The following is an 8,815-nucleotide window of genomic DNA, read 5'->3' on the forward strand; positions in this document are numbered from 1 at the left end:
CTAAAACTGAAGTCCTGTATTCCAGTTTGAGCATCAATTATGTGTGCTGTGATGAATTCTCCCCCATTTGTTTGTCTTCTGATACTCATTAGCTGAAAACCAAGTAAAAGATAGAGTGGTATGCATTCTTATTCAAATAGGTATTGGCAAATTTGTGCAGCTAAGAATTTGTACCTCAACTTTTATACAGTCATCTGTAGGCTAGAGAAGTTCATTCAGACTAGGGCTCCCATTCTATCAAGGGATTCTTTTTCTTGTCTTACACAACTAGAACAAAGCATCTTGTTGAATTGTTGTTGACCCCTTATACAGTGGTACCTCGGGTTACATAGGCTTCAGGTTACAGACTCTGCTAACCCAGAAATAATACCTCGGGTTAAGATAGATAGATAGATAGATAGATAGATAGATAGATAGATAGATAGATAGATAAATTTTATTGTCATTGTCCGTATATACACAGTATACACAACAACGAAAATCAAACACCCACCCAAAGACCGGGTTCACATACACATTTGCACGTATCTCCAACACTCTCATCCTATTCAGACATAATCTATAAAAGCATAACATAATCCAGAATATAACATAACCTATTAAAGGCATAACATAACCTAAAACCTATCTCATTCCTTCCTACTCCCTGCTTGCTATTTCTTGCAACTGGCCCTGAGATCATTATTTAGTGCAATCAGAGCTCTTGGATAGAAACTATTCAGAAGGCGTGTGGTTCGTGTTTTCATTGTCCTATATCTTCTGCCCGAAGGCAACAGTTCAAAGAAGTTGTGAGCAGGATGGGTGGGATCTCTCAGGATATTGTGTGACTTCTTCAAAGTGCGAGACGTGAAGATCTCATCCAGGGTTGGTAGTTGGAGCCCAATAACATTCTGGGCAATTTTAATTATTCTCTGTAAAGCTTTTTTATCCGTTTCAGAGCTGCTCCCATACCACGATAATATACTATAGGTTAAGACACTCTCGATGGTACTGTGATAATAGGACAGAAGTAGGTGCTGAGATAGATTCAGTCCCCTGAGCATTCTCAGGAAATACAACCTCCCCTGCACCTTCCTCACAACCATATTAATATTTGCAGTCCATGAGAGGTCCTCAGAGATATAAATGCCCAGGTATTTAAAACTACCAACCCTCTCCACCTCCTCGCCATTTATGTGCAATGGTAAAAATACACTTTTCTTTCTCCTAAAGTCAATTATGAGTTCTTTGGTTTTTTTGGTGTTAAGCATAAGATTGTTTTCTTTACACCATTGAATTAACCCCTGTACTTCTTTCCTATAAGCAGTCTCATCGTTCTCACTAATGAGCCCCACCACTGTTGTATCATCCGCAAATTTGATGATTGTGTTGGACTTGTGTTAAGAACTTTGCTTCAGGATGAGAACAGAAATCGTGTGGCGGCGGCGCAACAGCAGCGGGAAGCCCCATTAGCTAAAGTGGTGCTTCAGGTTAAGAACAGTTTCAGGTTAAGAACGGACCTCCGGAACGAATTAAGTACTTAACCCGAGGTACCACTGTACTTCTGATGTCACCACACTGCCTGTCTCAGAGTTGCAAAGCCACAGCTATCAGCTGCTGCTTAGTTTCTTCTCTGGTGTAGCAGTCACTCTGTGCTGTAGACACTTCTTCTTCACTTGTTCTAATTTCCTGTTTCAACTTGCTAGACTAACCAGCCACCCTTACTTTTAAGAAGAAGAAAAGTGCTGCTACAGTGAATGTCACCTGGTTATCTCGCCAGCATACTTGTTTGCATAGCATGAGCAGAGCTGAGAGGCAGATAATCCAAAATGCATTGTTATGGTAGTTTGCTTGACATTTTATGGAAGCAGCTATGTGGATTAAGATGTAATCTGTGGAACCTCGTTTTCTTTCCCAGCGTTGCTACTAGAAGTGATTGGATACTGTTTCTAAAACACATTTCAAGTGAGAAAAACACTCCCTGAACATGTTTTTACCGTTCTCAAGAAGGTAAAACATAGCTGATTGTGTAGGGCTTAGTGGTTATTTTTGTATCCCATGTATTGTTTGTATTCCTCCCTTGCACAGAGTTTGGAATGTGGGTGGTATGCTAGATTGTTAACAGCCTAGCTGTTAATCTGTATATGTAAAATTGAGTTCCTAGAATGAAAAGCAACACAGAAGAAGAAGAAGAAGAAGAAGAAGAAGAAGAAGAAGAAGAGTTTGAAGGGATGCTGCTCAGTTCTCAATGGCTTGGGTCACTAGGGGTCAATGAGCATCATCTCAGTGATGTCCCCTTCTGTGGCACAGAAGGGGAACCTGTGGTCCTCCAGATGTTGGACTCTTATCTCATCAGTCCCAGTGAGCAGGAATGATGGGAGTTGTAGTCCAACATCTGGAGGACCATAGGTTCCCCACCCCTGTTCTGTGCAAAGAGTAGCCATTGCGCTGGGGGCAGCAGAAGGGGGCTGGGGCAAACCTGAAGATTATTTTGCGGTGCTGTGAGGCATCTAGAAGAGCTGGAGTGAATCCCAACCTTCCATTCCTGCGCTTGAAATCTCAACATACCTTTCGCTAGTAGCAAGAATACTTGGTGTTCATTATTCTGTTAGTGGTCAGGAAGCTTCATAGACAGGACTGTGAGGTAGATCAGTATTCTTAAAAGTGAGACTGGTTAACCATTTTATTCCAAGGGCTGCACTCGCTATTGGTCAGCCTTCTCTTGCATGCTTGTACACATGCAAGAAGAGGTGACGAAGCAGTCATGGCAGCATACTGGAGCAGGCACGTCTCTTGGACCCTTGGGAACGGAACGTGGAACTAGATGTGCACTGGTCGTCTCCTGCAAGGCAGTTCCTTGTTGGCTGTTTGTCAGAGATGGAATTTATAGTCTTATATAAAAGTGGGGACACATCATGGGAGCAACTCAGCTACAAGTGCCTGCATGCTCAGCCTTCTAAAGGAGCTGCAAAGCACTGCACGACATACAGGTAAAAGTACAGCTAAGCCCTTTACCCTTAAATGAAAGATTTACACATCTTTATTGCCAGTTCCTTTTGCCAGTAGCCTTAACGCAACATACCTCAGCCTAGTGTAAGAGGATGCATTTCTTTCTGTTTAAACAGAGATAGTTTTAACAGACTTTAATGAGCTGTAGCTGTCATACCAGCTTTATTTAAATGAATGTATAATTCTGTTTGCTTCTTTCCAAAACAAGCAGAAGCCATGACAACATATTAAAGTATCAAGTCAAATTCTTCAACCTATTAAGTAACTCACTAGGATTATTTCCTGGTATTCGGGGGGAGGGGGCTGTTTTTGTTTTTTTCTAAATCACAGACTAGTTTAATGCTTAATTCCTGGAGTGTAAATAAGGATTTTAAAACTGTTGAAGAAAACTTCCCCTTGTGCTATGAATTTGGACTTCTGCCAGATGCATATTTTTTGTTGCGTATACACTTAAATCACATGGAACAGAGTTTTTGGCTTTCTACCATTTCAGACTGCAAATAACATGGAGGATTGTTAAAAAAAACATGAACCAAAAAAAGCACCTGCCATTGGAAATTGCATGTCTGCACATTTTTTATAATCCAACCTTCAAGTGACAGTTTTGTCTGCCAGTAATCTGTAGCACACCCTCACACAAAGCAAGGCACGCACACATATCCTGACTGACCCCTAATAGACCTGCCTGTGCTGTTTGAATCTCCATGTGCCATGAGGCTCACTGGGCGATCTTAGGCCAGTCACACACTCTCAGCCTAACCTACCTCACAGAGAGATTGAGGGGCTAAAAGGGAGAGCTCAAGAGGAGTCTGTACCTTCTGAGCCACACCTTATCTGTATAACCCATTCCTGGCTTCAATTTATTGGCCCTGGCGCAGGTGGCGTGACAGCGTTCCCATGCCCGTGATCAAGTCTGGTGTCCGCTCCTGGCAAATAGCAGGGTCTGTGGTCCTCAGAGGGCCTACTGTGGCTGTAGCCAGCTTCCCTTTTTTGAGGGCGGAGGAATACATATTTTAGAGCCCAGCACTGTGACGTAGCCAATCCCCATCTTTGTTGCCTCATAATGCTGCTCTCCCCACATTTCCCCAGAGGCATTCCAGAAAAATCAAGATGGTTGCAACAGGAGGCTGAACTGCTCAGCACCAGAGACTGCCGCCATTTTCTCCTTTGCAGCCCAGTAAATATTTTTGTGGAGAGGAGGGCACCTATAGGTGGTATTTAACACCAGTTAAAGTGGCCAAAATGTATAGAACAAAAAAAGTTGGAAATGTAAGGAAAAGGAAGGTACTTTTTACCATATGTGGTGGACATGTAAAGAGATAAAAGCTTTCTGGGAAATGATATATAATGAGTTAAAAGAAAATGTCTAAAAACACTTTTGCTTAAAAACCAGAAGCATTTTTTATTGGGTATAGTGGGGATAAAAAATTGATAGATAAAAAATAAAAAGATAAAAAATTGTTCTTATTTGCAACAACTGCGGCAAGAATTTTGTTAGGCCAAAGATGAAAACAACAGGAGTTACCAACAAAAGAAGAGTGGCAGATGAAGCTGATGGACTTTGCAGAACTGGCGAAACTGACAGGAAGAATCCGGAGCCAGCAAGACCAAGCATTCCCAAAGGGCTAGAACAAATTTATATGCAATTAACAGCATTAGCAGGGTTCTCTGAAGATTTGTAAGATGAAATTGCTACCTATTCAGGTTGAGTAATATAATGTTTTAGGTAATGATACAACAAGGATAGGAAACGAAGCAGAATGTAAAGATGTAAAGTTTAATTTTGTAAACCATCAAATGGGAGGGAGAAAAGTCGTTAGGCTCAGTTGAGCCAAAGAGATAAAATAAGAGGGTACGATGTTATGAAATGTGATTATATGTAAAACCAATAAAAATCATTTATTAAAAAATAAATTGAGAGAGGAGGGCACCTTGACCAGGGCCTCTTCAAACCTGGGGCAGTCGTGTGCTGCGCTGAAGACTCGAAAGCAATTGTATCTGAGAATCTGCACCCATCTCAACCAAATTAGCTGATGCTTATCTGTGCCTCTGGCTTAAAAATATAGCCTGGGAAATGTCCAGTAAGATGAAAGTGTGTGTGTACTTGTTCATGTTGCCTCTTGTACGGCTGGAGGGCATGGGACATATCAACAAAAACTAGTGTGAACCAGCTTCAGGGTCTCTTCCGTGAGATTTTGTATATAGAAATACTAACCAGTTTGTGATGCCAGTAAAAGTGAGGAGTTAAACTATGTCACCTTTCATGTGGCTCTTAATTTAGATGGGTAAGAGAGAAGCACAAACCTGGTCAAAATGACTTAAGTTGTGAGGGTGACTTGCTGTGCTGCTGCCATTGCTGCTGAATTATTTTTTTAATTGGATTTCGTTTCCATTCCAAGGTGGGTCAGAACACTGATCTTCAACTGGTGGATTGGTACCTAAAAGCGGACCACAGCCTAATTGCAGCTTAGGTCACAGCAGGAGCACTACCACCGTATAAATACATTTTTTAAAATGTATTTCTACGGTTGCAGTGCTGCTGTTGTCAATTAAGAAATGATAGCTAAAGGCTGAAGGCTGCTGGTTTGCAACAATGTAAGAATACAAGATTAAAATCAGTTGGAACAACGCAGAGAGGGGGCCAAGCTACGCACAGGCTTCTTTCTCTTTTAACAGTGCAATCCTACACAGCTTTTACTTGGAAGGAAGGCCCATTAAAGAAAATTAGGTTTTTTCCCTGTTAAGTGAACTAAAGTTTGCTGCTTAAAAAGTTGGTCAACCACAATCATATATAAAGGTAGGTTGATTTCCAGTATCAGAATGTACAACAACTCTTGGAAATCAATGTTGCCTTTTCCTATTACTTAAAAGACAGGGGGAAGAGACATAGAAGGTCATTTTATAATTAACTTTATGGGAAATATAAGCTTGGCATACTGTTGTTTTGATGCGGTCTTCCAATTTGGAATAATTGGAAAAGGGAATCTTGCAAAATTCCAGAAGTGGAAATCATGGTTGCACTCACAACCACCCTCTTAATTATTATTGGATTATTGTAATCTCACATTTAGGCTGCAGGCCATTGCAGAAAATAATTGTATGAAGTCTGTACAGGAGTATAAGAAGAGGAATTGGAAAATGAGCCAATAACCTGCTAGGCCATACTCTCTCCTCCTGTTACGCTTTTGGCGAGCCATTCAATTTAGTTTCCAGTTAAGTGCGTTTTGTCAAAGCAAATTCAGAAAGCACAATCAAAAGAATCAGGTTTCTTATGATGCTCCTTATGAACTTCTTTCAGAACAGAATATTGTAACTTTAGACGCAATAGATCTTCTTTACAAACAAACAAACAAACAAACAAACAAACAAACAGACAGATAGATAGATAGATAGATGATAGATAGATAGATAGATAGATATATCTATATATATCTATCTATCTATCCATCCATCCAACCATCTGACAGTCTTGATGTTATTAACTAGCAGGACACCAAGGAAGAGGATCCCAGCAAGGGGTGCAGCTATAATTGGTACACACCATGACAAGCTGAAGATGGAGAAGAGGAGGCAGGGGACTTAGGAGGTACTCAATGGGCATCAGAGGATGTTTGCGGGAGCCAGAGAAAGTGGACACATCATCAAAACTGGAGATGCCCCCTTCACAAACACGAAAAGCAATGAGCAGTTGTGAACAGCAGGAAGTACACTTTAGGAGACTTGAGGCAGGCAAGAGAACACAGCCCAGCTTACTAGCTTGATTAAGCTCACAGCAGGTGATCACATGCTTCGTTAAGGGGAGACACACAGCTACTCAGCTGGAGCAAGCTAAGAGGAGGAACAAAAAGAGAAGCAAGGGAGAGACTCTTGTGTCTGCTCAGCTTTGACCATTGATGTACCCTCTCTTGACTGTTCCGGGAACTCCACCAGACTGTGATTCAACACTAACCTTAGGATTCTAACCCTGGATCGTCTTCAGAGACAGGAACCTGGCCTTACGGTTTGACTTTGAACCTTTCTCATTGCATTGGAACTTAACTTGTATTTGACTATGGGACTGCCTGATTCCTCTCTAGTGTTGCCCTCGAGACTTTGGTCAACAGAACTTTCTGCTTAGTGCAAGCAGTGAAGTCAGTAGGGACTTATCTCAGAGTACGCCAGCATTCAGGAGACTTGATTGGTTTTTGCGTGTGCCAGCAATGGTGCAGGAACTCTGCTCTTGAGGGTATGCTTGCAATGATGATCTAATTAATCTCTTGTCACTTTTGAATGTAATATACAGTGGGGAGATATACCTGATACCTGCCCCCCCCCAGCTAGTTGACCCTTCGGGTTCCTTCCAGCTCTGTGAATCTATGTTCTCTATCCAAAGCCAAACTTGTTTTTCTACACACTTTCCTTTGATGTTCCATGGGTGTGTTGATATCTTGAGAGCCCCATAGTATGGAGTGAAGACACGTGAGTCCATCATCAAGCCAAAGTTAAGCAGGCCTGGGTCTGGTCAGTGCCTACCAGGGAACTCCATGTACATTCCTTTGGAATCCATGATGGAATGCTGGTGGTTGTGATGAAAGACTCCCTATATAGTAAGGCCCTGAACAAAGCAACAAGCCTAGACATATGAGTGTCCTCAGTCTCTATAGATACGAAAAACCAAGATCAGTCTTCTCCAACTTTGTGGTCTGCAGATGCTTCCCATCAGCCCCAGCCAGTAGTACAAAATAACTAGAGCACACCAGGTTGGAAAAAGTGGATCTACATCATTCCACATTCAAATGTTGCCTCCCCCTCCCCTTCCCCCGCCTCAGCAAATAATAAAGGCACATGAGGCCATCTGATTGGAGATTTTAATCCCCCTCCTCTTGGGGAATGTCCCCCACATACTTATTAGAAATAAACGGGAAAACCCAATTCCTTTGTTCTTTGTGTGGGCAGCAAATGAAACTCAGGCCAGCTTCTGTTCACTTATCTGCAAGCTGTTTTGCACCACTTTTTTTGTTTTGCCTATTTTAGGCTCCCTTATATGTAAAGCTTAGCTAGTTGATTTTGTGTTTTCTTTTCATTCTTGCAATTCCTCACTTCTGAATTACTTATGCTTGGTTCTTGGATAAATGTATTTAATTGGACTCTGGAGGTAATTTGAGTTATTTGGCATAACCTAGGTTGGCTCTGCACCCACCCCCTCTTAGACCTCTCGCTTGGTTTTCTGGAGTTTAGAAAAAGCTCTGTAAAATGTCCTCCAGAAATGAAAGCTGTAAGCCAGAGCTGTCTGTGTGCTCAGATATGGGGTGAAAGGACACCGAGTGCACCTTTAAAGCATATTTGAAACACATTCTTTCCCTCAAAGAATTCTGGGCGCTGTAGTTTACCCCTCACAGAGTTCCATGTCTGGAGAATAAACAAGTTGCAACCCATTGTTCACCTTGAAAGCATCTAATGAAACATTGGTATTTGGGAGTGGCTTTTTTGGTAACTAGAAAATTTTTAAGAGCCCTGCTGGATCGGACCAGAGGCCCAGCATCCTGTTCCCAAAGTGGCCAACCAGATGTCTATAGGAAGCCTGCAGGCTTGAAGCAGTAAATTTAATTATATATCTGTCATTATTTAGAATCTAAAATTCTCTAAATCGGTAAAATTAATCTGTGTGCAAATTCAGTACTTGTTTGTGCAAAAGCATATGGTTACTTTGATGCAAACTTCACGTGCAGATCATGCACTGTTATCCATGTATTTTGGACTTTTGTCAGGGCAACTTAAAATCTAGTATTGGGCACCAGTGCTGACATCTTAGTTTGTTTTGGTTCACTTGCAACAGTAATGAATTATT

Source organism: Podarcis muralis, chromosome 6, assembly GCF_964188315.1.
Source record: "Podarcis muralis chromosome 6, rPodMur119.hap1.1, whole genome shotgun sequence".
In the NCBI taxonomy this organism is placed as follows: Eukaryota; Metazoa; Chordata; class Lepidosauria; order Squamata; family Lacertidae; genus Podarcis; species Podarcis muralis.